Below are 16,782 nucleotides of genomic sequence, written 5' to 3'. Positions count from 1 at the left end.
CAACAGATCAAAGGGGAGATTGGGATCCAAAGCTTCAACACGAACCAAGACCTTAAACTTTTTCTTCAACTTTCCAAAAAATCTTGTATTTTTTAGTAGTGTAGGCTATATAGTAAAGTATACTAGTATTGTATATTGTATATTATAGTATATCCAGGGTATATTGTAGGAATATAGTGATGTATAGGCTAGTATGCTTAGTATTTTCTAGGGTATCCGAAAATCCTCCCTCTATAATGAACAAAACTTTCTATTTATAGGAAAATTCCATCCGTTAGGGGTAGAAAATGGTAGGGAAAATATACCAAAACAGACCCCCCCCCCCCCCTCCCCGCCCGCCCCATTCAAAGATTTTGAAATTTAGGATATAGGATTAGGGATTCTTTTGCAAAATTGTACAGTTAGTACTATTATCCACTCAAATATTGCACACATCATGCAAACAAACAAAAATCCAGCCAATTCGTACTATACCCTAATTCAAAATCCCTAAAATTTTGGAGAATAACTGAATAGGTCGCCTAGTCATTATATAAGACAAACAAATAACAAAACACAGTACTAAAAATGGATAGAAACCCCGAAATAGTACCCAAATTCAAACGGGTTTTTACCCTAGGTCCCTGCTTTTGGGGTCTTTGGTGCACAAGATTGCTAAAGGTTTTAAATCTCGCCCATGACAACCAAAAGACCACAAGGACCCGAGCAACAACCCATTAAATTGATCCAATTTGAACGAAATTAAACCTGAAATGATGATAAAATGAGACGAAGGGTGAAAACCCTCAAAAATCCGGCAAAAAATAGCCGCGAAATAGCCATGGAGGCAGAACCCTAGAGCCGCCTCAAATCGCCTGAAGAGAGGAAAGGGAGTCGGGCAAAAAGAAATGAAAGTGGAGGGTGAGAGTTTGTATTTTACAAACTTTCATCCTTTTTTTTTTTAACAAATCCCCCCTTAAGCTTTTAAACAAAGTTAACCGAACCCCCCCCCCTTCCACCCCACCACTCTTAATTTAAATCAACTAATAACTAAATAATATAAACAACACATAACTGAATAAAATAGTTATTTTAGGCTAATTTAAAATTTAATACTCGCAAATTTAGAAAATTAGCTTCAAAACGAGCCTAATATTGATATAGTTTGGGAGAATATTTGAAAATGTGAAAAATGCGGTCAAAATGAGCCGTAATTCATACATCATCTTAATTAACAATTTTCCCAAGTTAGACGGAGCGGGATGTGTATTTTCTCTTTGAATTATTTTTTATGAAAGTAAATAACTCGTAATTTCTCGTAATTTTCAATTTTTACAGAATAATAATTAAACGTCAATTTTGGCAAATTTCTCGGGATTTTTTAATTTTTTAAAAGGCTTCCTTACTCCGTCTTGGACTTGGGAAATTTGAAAATTAGAATACGCGTTTTATGAGGTGAAAATTAGGTGTCAACACGCATCTCCTAAGCAACATTTTAATTCTATTAGAAATTGTATCAAAAAAATAAAATACAAAGATACACATTGTATATTCAGCAAGTACTATTTTTTGAATACAAATGTGTAAAGTATACAGTGTATCAAACCTAAAAACAAAACATACAATGTAGACAGTCAAATTATATGTGTGAATACAACAATAAATATAGCATATACACAATCAAATTATACAGTTGGTACACTGTATATACTATTTTTTTTTGTCTTATTTTGATACACTGTGTCATTGACTGCAGTGTATCAACAATATGACAGGACTGTTATCATCTTTAAACTTGAATATATCAAAATGAATACATCACGATATACAGTTCATATGTAGAAAAAAAAAACAGATACATGTTATCATCTTTAAACTTGAATACATCAAAATGAATACATCACGATATACAGTTCATATGTAAAAAAACAACAGATACATGAAAAGGTAAAAATGATATAAGAAGGTTGATTATAACAAATTACCGGGTTGTTATCTTCTTTAAACATGCCGTCCATCAGGTCTTTGAAAGTTGGCTGACTTTCTATGGTCCTCCAATTTAGCATTCTAGGAATGTTGTTTCCCGACTTGACTGCAAGAGTGTCGTCAACATATGAACAACACTCATATAACCAAACTTGCATTGCAAGGGGCATTCCGTGAAGCCTATAAATTTTTTTCTCAAAATTCATCTTGTGTGTCATACTTTTAATCAACTCTTTGAATGCTTTCTTACCCCATAGGTATTCTGCGTATCTTCTAGTCTCTACCAATTCAAAATGTAGCCTTTGTAGTTTTATAACATTCTTCTCATTGGACCAGATGTACGTATGTATGAAATACAATATGGCAATCTTAACGGTAACAACATCATTGAGGCCCCAATTTCTGTCTTTGAAGCAATCCATCAAAGCTGCCTTATAAGGCATTTTTTTAGACCCACCAACATATTTCTCCAAAATCCTGTTTTTTCCTTTTCGGTTAAATTTAAAAGCATTTTCATCGCCAATACACTTCAACCCAGTTATGAGTCCAAATTCCCTAATAGAAAACCGCAATTCCTTACCATCTATATCAATCAAAAAAGCATCTGGAGTACTTCCCATAAGCTCTCTCACCATGCAACACCTCAACATCTGTGCTTGAACGTCACAGTGTTGCATCCGAAGGAATACACCAAAGCAAGTTTCCCCAAATAATTTGTACTGCTTGTCGGTTAGTTTGTCCTTTAGTTGTTTAAATACTTCGGTAATGGTGTAACAACTCATGTGCACCGGATGAGTAGGAGGATCTTTCACGAAGAAGTTACTCTGCATTATTTCAGTTCAACAAATGCAGCCTAATCAAACAGTATACGGCTAAAGAAAATCATACAGAAACTCAAATACAACCTAATCAAACAGTATGCGGCTAATTAACAAAAAAATATAGCCTAATCAAATAGTATGCGGCTAAGGAAACTCACACTTAAACTCAATTATAAAGTGTATCTATTTTTCATTGTATTCAACACTTATATCATATACAACAATACATCTACTGGTGCACTGTCTTCAAAATTATAATCAAGTATACAGTGTATCCAAAACAAATGTATCCGTATATACATATGCTATTGCCAAAACCAAAGTTAGCTATTCTAAGTGTATCCAAAACAAATCATTCTATTCACATTGTATTCAGTATTAAAAACATATACAAAATTCCTACAAAATAAATATACATTGTATTCATCACTAAAATAATGCAATGACAAATTGTATCCAAATAGACTACTAAGAAATATACATTGTATTCATAAAAATATGAATGAAATACAGTACCTCCATTTCTTTAGAAGGTCCATCTTCAACAACATTTTTGCCCTTGCCAACTGAAGCGCCAACGATGACTTTTCTCCGCTTTTCAGTACTTGGTACGGGGACTTCGAAATTCGATGGCTGAACGACATCTTTTCGTTTGATAGATTTTTGTCACACCCCGACCTTACTAGGGTGTGATGGGCACCCGACTCTCCTCAGAGTCGAGCGAACCCTTAGACATTCGCGTATTAAAACCTGCCATTTCGAAAATTTTTAAGAAACTTGAAACTTTTCAAAATAGAGATCACCGTCTTGTACGGCATTAGGAAAACTTTTCACTCAATCACATAATTTTTACCAACCGACAACATCTCGAAAATACACACTCTTTTAGCATCTATAACCGATTCGCGCTCCACGACACCCTATCCACAGACACCGTTCGCAAAGTCTCTAGGATGTACAAATACCATGACATAAGTACCGACACGGCAACACTCCGAACCGAGACGGAGCTCGCCAATCCCGCCGGAATGTGCCTCCTAGCCAAGTCTTTTACTCGTCCGGCGTACCGCGTGGCATGAAACGTAGCCCCCGAAGAAAGTGATGACGAAGAATGTACTCGAATATGTAAAGGCGTTGACCAATAATAACCACGCCTTAATTTACGAGAGAAGAAATCGCAAACCAAATTCAATACCGCAAATTTACCACTCGAGAAGAAGCATAAATATATATATATATATATATACGGGTCTCATGTAGTCCCTAAGTGAATAATGCAAATGAACACACACATCTTAAGTAAAGGATGCAATCTAACCCGTGCGTCGCTTCCGACATTCAATGAAATAGTCCTTCGGACGGCCGCTTCCGGCGTAGTAATAAAGATGGCCCTTTCGGCATTGCCGCTCCCGCATAATAACAACGATAGCCCCTTCGGCACGGCCGCTTCCGCATAATAATAAAAGCCCCTTTCAAGCACGTCGCTTCCGGCATAACAATAAAGGTGGCCCCTTCGGCATAATAGTAATGATAATGTAAACATAAGTAGTAAGTGAAATGAAATAGTAAAATCCGCACCTTCTTCGGTCGTTTTTGAAAAATAGCTCACTCGTACATAAGCCGAGGCCATAGTGCACCCGTACGTGAGCCGAGGCCATAGCACACTCGTTGATCGACCGAGGCCACGACGCCGGTATTACGTACCGAGCCCATAGCACGCTCGTGCACAGTCGAGGCCACCGCACCCTTTCGGAGTGGTTTTAGAAAGTCTAGATATTAAAATCTCACACCCCCACGTGAGTGGTTTTAGAAAATCAATTTTGTGTTTCCTTGTACAAAACTAATTCTTTAAAAAATCATGGTGGAACCACAAACGCGTTTCCGAAGCCATTTTTTTGGAAAACCGAAGTAATAATTATATTAGGAACACACACCACCACGCACATTATAGAACATAATGAGGTAGCTAAACAACTGGCCTTTGGTAGTCGGGTCCTACTCGTGCAAGTTCTAAATGTTTAGGGAGTTCTTCCATCATTTCACACAATTTCTAATTCAATTCTACTGAATGAATAGTAGTTAATTTCAATCTCGAATTTCTAAGAAAGGAATTGTCCCCGAGGCACATATTCAAGCCTATTACGTCTAAGACATGCCAAAGAAGGAAAGTGAAGCCTTACATACCTTTTCCGCCGTTTACGCTACTCCAAATCCCAGCTCCAAGTTCGCCAAAAGCTGCAATTTGGTCACATTTACCAAATATCAACCATAAGGCTTTAAGAATTCATTCTTAACCAACACTTGTCTTAATTTTTCAAATAAATTCACTTATTTTCTGCCGAAATCTCGGCAGCACCTCCCCTGTAAATGCACCGTCCCGAGAATATGGCTCACCTTAATGTCAACAACAACAACACAACAACATCAACAATTGTCATAAGCACTATAACATAAATAGTCTTTATTTCTATATAAGGCGACAACTTCCATTCCAACTTCTCGTTATCAAACTAATATTACCATTTTCATATTCATTCTCTACTTCAAGGCCATTCAAAGGCAAATCAAGAAAATTTCACATTGTTTCCATAAATTATTCAAAAGTTCCACCGAAAACCATGATTCACCCAAAGCTTCCAACTTTAGACATAACTTCCACAACACATTTTTTGTCTTCCAATTTCATTAACGACAATCGTAATTTGCATCTTACAATTCCATTTCCATAATTACATAAAATCTATAATAAAATCCCATAATTTCCCATAACCATTCACAACCAATTTTTCATGCTACTTAAACCATTAGTCTTTATTTCTATATAAAGACCACAACAACCAACTAGTATACCAAGTAAAAATCAACTCACCTCCCCCTCCACCAATTGGCACCCACGGCCACACATGCACACACACACACCCCATAATTTCATACTTCCATTCATTTCCACACATACAACATATATAAGCTTCCATAACATAATAAGGACATAAAATTCTTACCTTTCCTTCAACTTCTCACTTGCCACAAAAGATAGTTTCTTGCCAAAACAATTATACCATATTGAAGAGAGTCTTGAACTTAATAAGAATTCAAGAAGAGAGGAATTTTTGGATCAAAATTGGATGAATTTTTTGGATTTTTTTTTTTCCTTCATGGCCGAATGGCCTTCCTCTTTGTTCTTCATCTTTCTTTTTTTTTTCTTCTTGCTTTGTCTTCAATTGAAAGATGAACAAATATGTATATATACATATAATTCTCATGCATGTGAGGGGCACATGCCCCTCTCTAGAAATTTCCCTAATTTCTCTCTAGAAAAGATGACTAAATTTTGTCATCTTTTTATTATTCCCTTTTCTTTTTCTTTTTCTTTTTTCTTTCTTTTAGTCACATGGCCAATATGGCCTCTTTGGAGTTTTCATGAAACTTGAGTGAAATTCCCATTTTGCCCCTCGACTTTTCGCATTATTACCGTTTCGCCCCCTAGCCTTCCACATTATTTCCATTAGCCATTTTGCTAATTCCTCTCGTTTACCCTTGGCCTTTCCCAATATTTCCATACTAATAATGTTCATAAGCAACATTCATAACCACCGTGCATTAAAATAATTTTTGAAAATCGTCTCGCCCGTAACTTTCCACGACAGCCTTGAAATTTCCAACGTACAAGATGCGGGCTATAACAATTTTGAACCTTCTTTAGAACATTCGTCCTCGAATGTTCAACTGACCTTATGGGGTCTTGTAGCACTTCGGGAGGGGGTTTCTTTTGCACCAACGGTTCTTCTTTCCAATTCCGCGTACAACATAGCAAAATTCCTTATTATAAATTTTCCCTTCATTTTCTGTCGATGCCCTCACATATGAGATATTATACGTGTTCATATACATATACACATATAATTAGTATCAACTAACCCACAAAATACTTCCGTACACTATCCAAACCTATCCAAATTCCAGAGCCGTGACGTACTTGCTGTCTCTCCTCTGGTCTGGCCTGTCACGTGCTACGTGGCCTTTTAAGGTCTCCAACCATCTCGTATATTCTAATTTCACTTAGACTATTCTGGTTTTTCATTTGTCCTTTTCAGCTAAATCTTTGGAATTTCTTGCATACTTCCCAGGGGGTCACCCATCCTGGAATTGCTCCCACCTGAGCACGCTTAACCTCGAAACTTTGACGGAATTCAGTACCTTAATACTGATATAATCGCGTACGCTTTTTCATATGGCCTTTATTACATAATCTAGAGCCAGTCAAAGTTTTACAGATTCCGAGGCGTGTTCGTAACACGTCCCTTCTCTTGCAATTACCGTTTTGCCCTTTTTGATTCTTAATGTTCACCTTCACTTCCATTCTCCCGACTTACATTCCGCAAGAATACTTCAATATTCTTACCTCATCCAACATGCCTCGTCCGCACCGTTGTTTACCTCTGTTCGTACCAGAATCGTCGGGCCGTGATAGGTCGCTTTCTTTTGTCGACGTCGTCCTTTAGCTGAACTAAAAGGTTAGTACAAGGGACTTCATGTCCTATGACTGGGCTCTATCGCACGATCTTAGGTATGACAGAAGGTCAACAATCCCTAGATGCCCCGTAGCCTCCTGTTTATAAATGTGGCGCCCTTCACACTATAAACAGGACTCTCTCGGACACGACTTTGCAGACAACCCCTAGGACAGACCTGCTCTGATACCACTTTGTCACACCCCGACCTTACTAGGGTGTGATGGGCACCCGACTCTCCTCAGAGTCGAGCGAACCCTTAGACATTCGCGTATTAAAACCTGCCATTTCGAAAATTTTTAAGAAACTTGAAACTTTTCAAAATAGAGATCACCGTCTTGTATGATTAGGAAAACTTTTTATAATCACATAATTTTTACCAACCGACAACATCGAAAATACACACTCTTTTAGCATCTATAACGATTCGCGCTCCACGACACCCTATCCACAGACAACCGTACCGCAAAGTCTCTAGGATGTACAAATACCATGACATAAGTACTCGACACGGCAACACTCCGAACCGAGACGGAGCTCGCCAATCCCGCCGGAACAGCCTCTAGCCAAGTCTTTACCTTCGGGTGTACCGCGTGGCATGAAACGCACCCCCCGAAGAAAGGGGGTCGGTACGAAGAATGTACCGAATATGTGCGGCGTTGACCAATAATAACCACAGCTTAATTTACGAGAGAAGAAATCGCAAACCAAATTCAATACCTGCAGCCTTCGCTGGAAGAAGCATAAATATATATATATATATATATACGGGTCTCATGTAGTCCCTAAGTGAATAATGCAAATGAACACACACATCTTAAGTAAAGGATGCAATCTAACCCGTGCGTCGCTTCCGACATTCAATGAAATAGTCCCTTCGACGGCCGCTTCCGGCGTAGTAATAAAGATGGCCCCTTCGGGCACCGCTTCCGGCATAATAACAACGATAGCCCTTTCGGGCATGGCCGCTTCCGCATAATAATAAAGACGGCCCTTCGGGCATCGCTTCCTAAGCATAACAATAAAGGTGCCCTTCGGGCATAATAGTAATGATAATGTAAACATAAGTAGTAAGTGAAATGAAATAGTAAAATCGCACCCCCCTTCGGGGTCGTTTTTTGAAAAATAGCTCACTCGGACATAAGTCGAGGCCATAGTGCACCCGACGTGAGCCGAGGCCATAGCACACTCGGGATCACCTGAGGCCACAGCTCGCTGCATACGTACCGAGCCCATAGCACGCTCGGGCATAAGTCGAGGCCACCGCACCCCTTTCGGAGTGGTTTTAGAAAGTCTAGATATTAAAATCTCACACCCCCGATACGGAGTGGTTTTAGAAAAATCAATTTTGTGTTTCCTTGTACAAAACTAATTCTTTAAAAATCATCGTTGAACCACAAACGCGTTTCGAAGCCATTTTTTTGGAAAACCGAAGTAATAATTATATTAGGAACATTGTCACACCACCACGTACATTATAGAACATAATGAGGTAGCTAAACAACTGGCCTTTGGTAGTCGGGTCCTACTCGTGCAAGTTCTAAATGTTTAGGGAGTTCTTCCATCATTTCACACAATTTCTAATTCAATTCTACTGAATGAATAGTAGTTAATTTCAATCTCGAATTTCTAAGAAAGGAATTGTCCCCGAGGCACATATTCAAGCCTATTACGTCTAAGACATGCCAAAGAAGGAAAGTGAAGCCTTACATACCTTTTCCGCCGTTTACGCTACTCCAAATCCCGGCTCCAAGTTCGCTAAAAGCCGCAATTTGGTCACATTTACCAAATATCAACCATAAGGCTTTAAGAATTCATTCTTAACCAACACTTGTCTTAATTTTTCAAATAAATTCACTTATTTTTAACGAAATCTCATAAAGACTCCTCCCGTAAATGCACCGTCCCGAGAATATGGCTCGGCCCTTTAATGTCAACAACAACAACACAACAACATCAACAATTGTCATAAGCACTATAACATAAATAGTCTTTATTTCTATATAAGGCGACAACTTCCATTCCAACTTCTCGTTATCAAACTAATATTACCATTTTCATATTCATTCTCTACTTCAAGGCCATTCAAAGGCAAATCAAGAAAATTTCACATTGTTTCCATAAATTATTCAAAAGTTCCACCGAAACCATGATTCACCCAAAGCTTCCAACTTTAGACATAACTTCCACAACACATTTTTTGTCTTCCAATTTCATTAACGACAATCGTAATTTGCATCTTACAATTCCATTTCCATAATTACATAAAATCTATAATAAAATCCCATAATTTCCCATAACCATTCACAACCAATTTTTCATGCTACTTAAACCATTAGTCTTTATTTCTATATAAAGACCACAACAACCAACTAGTATACCAAGTAAAAATCAACTCACCTCCCTCCACCAATTGGCACCCACGGCCACACATGCACACACACACACCCCATAATTTCATACTTCCATTCATTTCCACACATACAACATATATAAGCTTCCATAACATAATAAGGACATAAAATTCTTACCTTTCCTTCAACTTCTCACTTGCCACAAAAGATAGTTTCTTGCCAAAACAATTATACCATATTGAAGAGAGTCTTGAACTTAATAAGAATTCAAGAAGAGAGGAATTTTTGGATCAAAATTGGATGGCTTGGAATTTTTTTTTTTTCCTTCATGGCCGAATGGCCTTCCTCTTTGTTCTTCATCTTTCTTTTTTTTTTCTTCTTGCTTTGTCTTCAATTGAAAGATGAACAAATATGTATATATACATATAATTCTCATGCATGTGAGGGGCACATGCCCCTCTCTAGAAATTTCCCTAATTTTCTAGAAAGATGACTAAATTTTGTCATCTTTTTATTATTCCCTTTTCTTTTTCTTTTTCTTTTTCTTTCTTTTTAGTCACATGGCCAATATGGCCTCTTTGGAGTTTTCATGAAACTTGAGTGAAATTCCCATTTTGCCCTCGACTTTTCGCATTATTACCGTTTCTCCCCTAGCCTTCCACATTATTTCCATTAGCCATTTTGCTAATTCCTCGTTTACCCTTGGCCTTTCCCAATATTTCCATACTAATAATGTTCATAAGCAACATTCATAACCACTGGTGCATTAAAATAATTTTTGAAAATCGTCTCGCCCGTAACTTTCCACGACAGCCTTGAAATTTCCAACGTACAAGATGCGGGCTATAACAATTTTGAACCTTCCTCTTCCATTGTTTCCATACTTATCGGGTTATGTCGCATCTTAATACTACTCTCTACAACCATTCTAGCAACTGAGCCTGCAGATGGAGCACATCAAAATGTTGTACATAATTGGGTATACCTCTAGTGACTCTAGTTGGAGTGCTTCTGTCCGCCATTAAATCCAAAATTGAAGCTTGTTCAGAAACCCTAACAATGGCAGACACCTTTTTGCTTAAAATCACAAAAATAGAAGAAGATATTTAACAAAATAAACGTATAAAACAACTAAAAAACTTACCTATTAGTGCGCAGCTAGTATTTAGGTAAACAAATTTGATTGGGAATCGTGGAGAAGGAAAATGGAGAAAAACACGGAAGAGATTAAGGGACAATGAGAGAGAAAATGGTTTGAATAGGGGGTGATTTGTGCATACAGGCCTCCTGTTACGGTTGCTTTTACTCATAACCTTATTTTTACTGTATTAGTTATGTATTGTAATTGAGATACACCTTTCACTATGAGATGTAATTTAGGCAAAGTATAGCCACTAAATATAAATAAGACCTATTTTTCTCTATACCATGTAGATTTTCTAAGAATATATCCACCTGAGACTCATTATAAGCATCCACCTGCAAAATTGACCTTGAGCTACTGCTAAATCAATGGCACGAGCACCATTTGGATTGGATAGATTGATTCAAGTATTTAGAAAATTTGAAGATTACTACTCCCTCTGTTTCAATTTATGTGAACTTTTTTTCTTATTAGTTTGTGCAAAAAAGAATACTTCTTTCTATATTTGGAAACAATCTACCTTTATGAAATGATTTATACCCACACAAATATATGTGACTCATTTAACACCAGAAATTAAAAAGCCTTCTCCTCTTTCTTAAACTCCGTACCCAGTCAAATGAGTTCACATCAATTGTGACGGATGGAGTATAACTTAAGAGAATGCTCTACATCTAATACTTTTTTTTTTCATGGATTGGCCTTCAAAGGCACTGGTCTTTAATCTTTGCCTCTCAAATTGGTGGTCTTTAATTTTGCCCTTTGCCTAATACCCTGAAGTTCTGGGTTCGAATCCCGGCTCAGTCCAAAAAAAAAAAAATCGCAAGGCAGGGGTTTTGAGAAAAATTAGGCCTATTCGTGCAAAAGTTAGGCCTTAAGGCAAACTTTTACACAAAATTAGGCCTTAAGGCAAACCTCTGCCTTACTTAAGGCCTAACATTTGCCTAAAATTAGGTCTATTAGGGCAAAAGTTAGGCCTTAAGGCAGATGTTTACAAAAATTTTGCCTGAAGGTAGAGTTTGAAACTCTGCCTTACGAATTTTTTTAAATTTTTGACTGAGCGGGGATTCGAATCCAGAATAATTTTTTTTTTTTTTAGGGAAGGCCAAAAAGTAAAGACCAGCAATTTGAGGGACAAAAATTAAAGACCACCCCCGAATAAGGGCGATCGTGCAAATTGCCCTATGTAATATTCCTTTATCTTGAAATGGGCTGTACGGTTAGGAGCCCAATCCATTTATTCCTTACTCAGCCCAAAGTTTAAAAAAACTATGGATATTATGATATCTCCTTCAAAGAGGAAAATCTTGGGAAAAGAACACTAATGTCCACTACACACAAAATAATTACTCTTCGATGCCTCCTTACTTTCATACCCTCAAAACTATTTATTCTTTCTACCTATTGTAGCTTTTGTAGATAATTGTCTTTTTATGCTTCTTTGCTTTTTTATTTCTCTACTTCTTTTCTTCTTCTTCTCCTTCTCCTTTTTCTCTCTCTCTCTCTTTTTTTCTCCTTTTTGTTCATTTTTTTTTTCAAATCACACTATTTTTATTTTCTTTTTCACCGTAATCTGATTCCATAGTTAATTCTAGCTTCTTTCTTTTCATTTTTTTTTATTTTTTTTATTTTTTATTTCTTGTTCCTTTTTAAATTTCATTTTTTTCTTTTTATCTCCATAATCTAATTTCATTCACCATTTTTGCTATTTTTATTTATTCTTTTTTTTTTTAATTTCTGATGATTTTTATTTACTTTTTTCTCCTTTTTTAATTTTATTTTTTCCAATTTTTTTTCTTTATTTCATGTTTTTTTTAATAATCTAATTGTACACACCTTTTGTCTTTGTTATTTTTGTTTTTTTCTTATATCGATAAAAAGGATAAGTGATGTATTATATTTTTTATTTTTTTTATATTTCAAAAAATAATTTATTCTAGCATAGAGTATAACAAATCAGTAGCCGTTGAAGTATACTGTTGTGGTAAACTATGATACCCACATGGTATATATCATATACTGACAAGGTATCATACGAGATTGACGGTTCATTCCTTCAAGAAAAACACTCAGTCTTCTATGATACTAACCTGGTATATATCATACACCGACAGAGTACCACAGAGGACTGATTCATCCCTTCAAGAAAAACACAACTCAATCATCTATGATACCCATATAGTATATATCATATACTGACAAGGTATCATAGGAGATTGATTCATTCATCCAAAAGAAACTACTTAGTCCACTATAATACCCACATGGTATATCATATACTGACAGGGTATCGTAGAGGGCTGACAGTTGATCCCTTCAAGAAAAACACCTAGTCCCCTATGATACCAACCTGATATATATCATATACTAATATGGTATCATATATGATAGATTCATTCCAACACTACTCAGTCCTTTATGATGCCTACATGGTATATATATCATATACTGACAGGGTATCGTATATGAAGGATTCATTCCTTCAATAAAAACACTCATCAGTCCTCTATGATACCCCCATGGTATATATCATATACTGACAGGGTGTTATAGAGACTAATTCATTCCTTATCAAACAAAAAAATATTTCTCAGTCCTATATGATACTCACGTGGCATATATCGTATACTGACAGCATATCATAGAGACTAGTTCATTTCTTAAACACTAAAAAAAACACTTTTCAGTCCTCTATGATACCCCATTGTTTACATATCATATACTAACAGAGTATCAGAAAGGACTGATCCATTCCTTCAAAAAAAAAAAAAAAAATCCTTAACCTCTAATGATACCCACGTAGTGTGTATATAAATGCAGAGGCGAATCCAAGAATTTAAGAGTATGGGTTCACCATCAAGGCGGGGAAGGTGTTCGCCCGAACCCCCTCGACAATTACACATTATATATATGGTAATATTTTTATTTTTTATGCACATATAAATTTTGAATCCCATAGGCCCAAGACTAGAAGTTGGCTCGGTGGTTTAGGAGGTTCAAAATTTACATTGATGTACCAAGTTCAAATCTCAAGCACTACTTTTTTATTTGCATTAGAAGAAGGGAAATGAAGAAATAAATGAAATAGAACGTGCAACAAAAGGTCAGCAGGAATTCGATCCCTCAACCTTGAGCACTTGAGCCTGGCGTCTAACTAGTGCTTTATTCAGTTTAGTTTGACCATGTGTTCCTTCAGTTAATATTAGACATATTTATAAGAATTATACACATAATCTACCGAGTTTAATCCGGTGATCATGTGTTCACGTGACCCATTTTTTACACATAAATTCGCCCATATATATATATATATATATATATATATATATATATATATATATATATATATATATATATACCGACATGATATATAAAGCACAAATTCATTCCTTTAAAAGAAAGAAAAAAAAGATTATAAAAAATACAAAAAATAAAGTTTAAACTTAAAGTTTGATATTTCAATTTTTATATCATTTTCAGCAAGTTAAATTTTATAAATTTTTTTATATAAAAAGTAGAGCATATTCTAGATAGGAGTATAAGTTTTGTTTTTATATGCGAAAGAGAAAAAATTATAAAAATATATTTTCTATTAGTTTAAATTTTAATAAATAAGCTAGCGACTTTGGTATTCTTGTTGTAGTCTAATTATTTTATTAATCTAAAAATAATTAGTTAATATTTTTATTTTGTATTTTTATCTTTAAGAAGGAAAAAGATCAAAATAGAAAAAGGGACAAAACAAGAAGAAGATAACCTAATAAAAAAAGAAATTAAGAGAGAACAAAACAAAATTAAAAAAACAAAGCCAACTAAGAGAAAAAAGGGATAAAAGAGAACAAAATCTAAAGAATAGGAACGGAAACGAGAAACTGCAGACACGTAATTCAATTCAAAAGAACTGAAGCCCTAATTGGAAGCAGGGCTGTTCACAGTTTTGGTTAAAACCAAAAGGGCAATTCGCAGAATTGCCCTTCTTTTGGGGTGGTCTTTAAATTTTGCCCCTCATATTTGAAATCTTTAAAATTTGCCCTTCGGCTAACACCCATAGGTTTCGTGTTCGAACCCACGCGCAGCAAAATTTTAAAAAAAATTCACAAGGCAGAGTTTAAATTTCGCTATGCTGGACCCGGCATACTTTTGTTAAGGAATTACCAAAGTTATGCCGGACTAAGATACTTATGCCTTGTGGGCAGACTTGACATAAGTATGCGGATCGCATAACTTTGATAATTCCTTCACAAAGTTATCCGGTCCGGTGATAAAAGTTTATGGATAAAGTGGATCCATGCCTACTATGTCAAAGAGTAGGATTTGACCAATTTAACGGTGCTTGGCCGGACATATTGGATGGTTAGACAAATTATTGGTTCTTGGAGAATCCTGGAGCAAGTGCATACTTCTTCTCACCCTGGAAAAAGCTTGATTCGAACTAAATTCTTGCAATTATTAGGTAATCTCGAAAGAGTCAACCGAAAATTTATGGTGTTTCAACATGCCACTCGACCAAAATATATTTCACAATGTGATTGTGCTTACATGGAAGCTAGCATCGCTAATAGGATCATACAATGGGACTTGAGTGTAGAACCAATTTGTGTTATGTGCAAGTGTTGTGATGAAGAAAGTTTGCCCATTAAAAGTATGCCCCCCACCTGCATAACTTTGTGAAGGAATTATCAAAGTTATGCGGACCGGCATACTTATGCCTTATGGGCGGACTTGGCATAAGTATGCGGATCATATAACTTTGATAATTCCTTCACAGTTATGCCGGTCCGCATAAAAGTTTATGGATAAAGTGGATCCATGCCTACTATGTCAAAGAGTAGGATTTGACCAATTTAACGATTGCTTGGCCGGACATATTGGATGGTTAGACAAATTATTGGTTCTTGGAGAATCCGGAGCAAGTGCATACTTCTTCTCAACCGGAAAAAGCTTGATTCGAACTAAATTCTTGCAATTATTAGGTTATCTGAAAGAGTCAATCGAAAATTTATGGTGTTTCAACATGCCACTCGATTAAAATATATTTCACAATGTGATTGTGCTTACATGGAAGGCTCGATTGCTAATAGGATCATACAATGGGGCTTGAGTGTAGAACCAATTTGTGTTATGTGCAAGTGTTGTGATGAAGAAAGTTTGCCCATTAAAAGTATGCCCCACCGGCATAACTTTGTGAAGAAATTATCAAAGTTATGCGGACAGCATACTTATGCCTAAATCGCCCATAAGGTATGAGTATAGGGTTCGGCATAAAATTTGTAATTCCTTAACAAAAGTATGCTGGTCCGCATACACGCGATTCAACCCTTGTCTTGCGATTTTTTTTTTTTAATTTTTGCTTCGAGCGAGGGTTCGAACTCGTAACTCGCGCGAAGGGCAAAAATTAAAGACCAGCAATATGAGGGGCATAATTTAAAGACCACAAATATGAGGGGCAAAATTTAAAGACCACCCCAAAAGAAGGGCACTCCGCGCAAAAAATTGAAACCAAAACCAAACCGAAAATTTAACCAAACCGAATAAAAAAACCGACATTTGGTTTGGTTTGGTTTGGTTTGGTTTTAAATTTGAAAAACCGATAATATTTGGTTTGGTTATGGTTATAGTAAAAAATAACCGAATAAATAACCGAACCAAACCGATAATTATATACATAAAATTTATAATTATTTATCTGTATAATATTAACTTTTCATAAATAATTAAAGATATTTTATACCTTTTAATTATTAATTTAATTTTGATCTACGTATTTTTAAGGCCCATGTCTTAAAAGAATATGTCCAAGTCCAACAATCCAAGCCCAACTCTAATAAGTCGTAAGCATAAGGGTAAAAAGTAAAACCCTACTATCTCTTTTCATTTTACATTCGCAAGATGTCTTTTCCTCAATATCGTGAAAGTTCGCCCTTAAAAAAAAAAAAAAGTGAGGAAAAAGAGCTTCATAAGAAATTTGAAGTATGTAGAGAGAGAAT

Source organism: Lycium ferocissimum, chromosome 11 (genome assembly GCF_029784015.1).
Source record: "Lycium ferocissimum isolate CSIRO_LF1 chromosome 11, AGI_CSIRO_Lferr_CH_V1, whole genome shotgun sequence".
Classification (NCBI taxonomy): Eukaryota; Viridiplantae; Streptophyta; class Magnoliopsida; order Solanales; family Solanaceae; genus Lycium; species Lycium ferocissimum.
Note: the sequence above shows the minus strand (reverse complement) of the source record.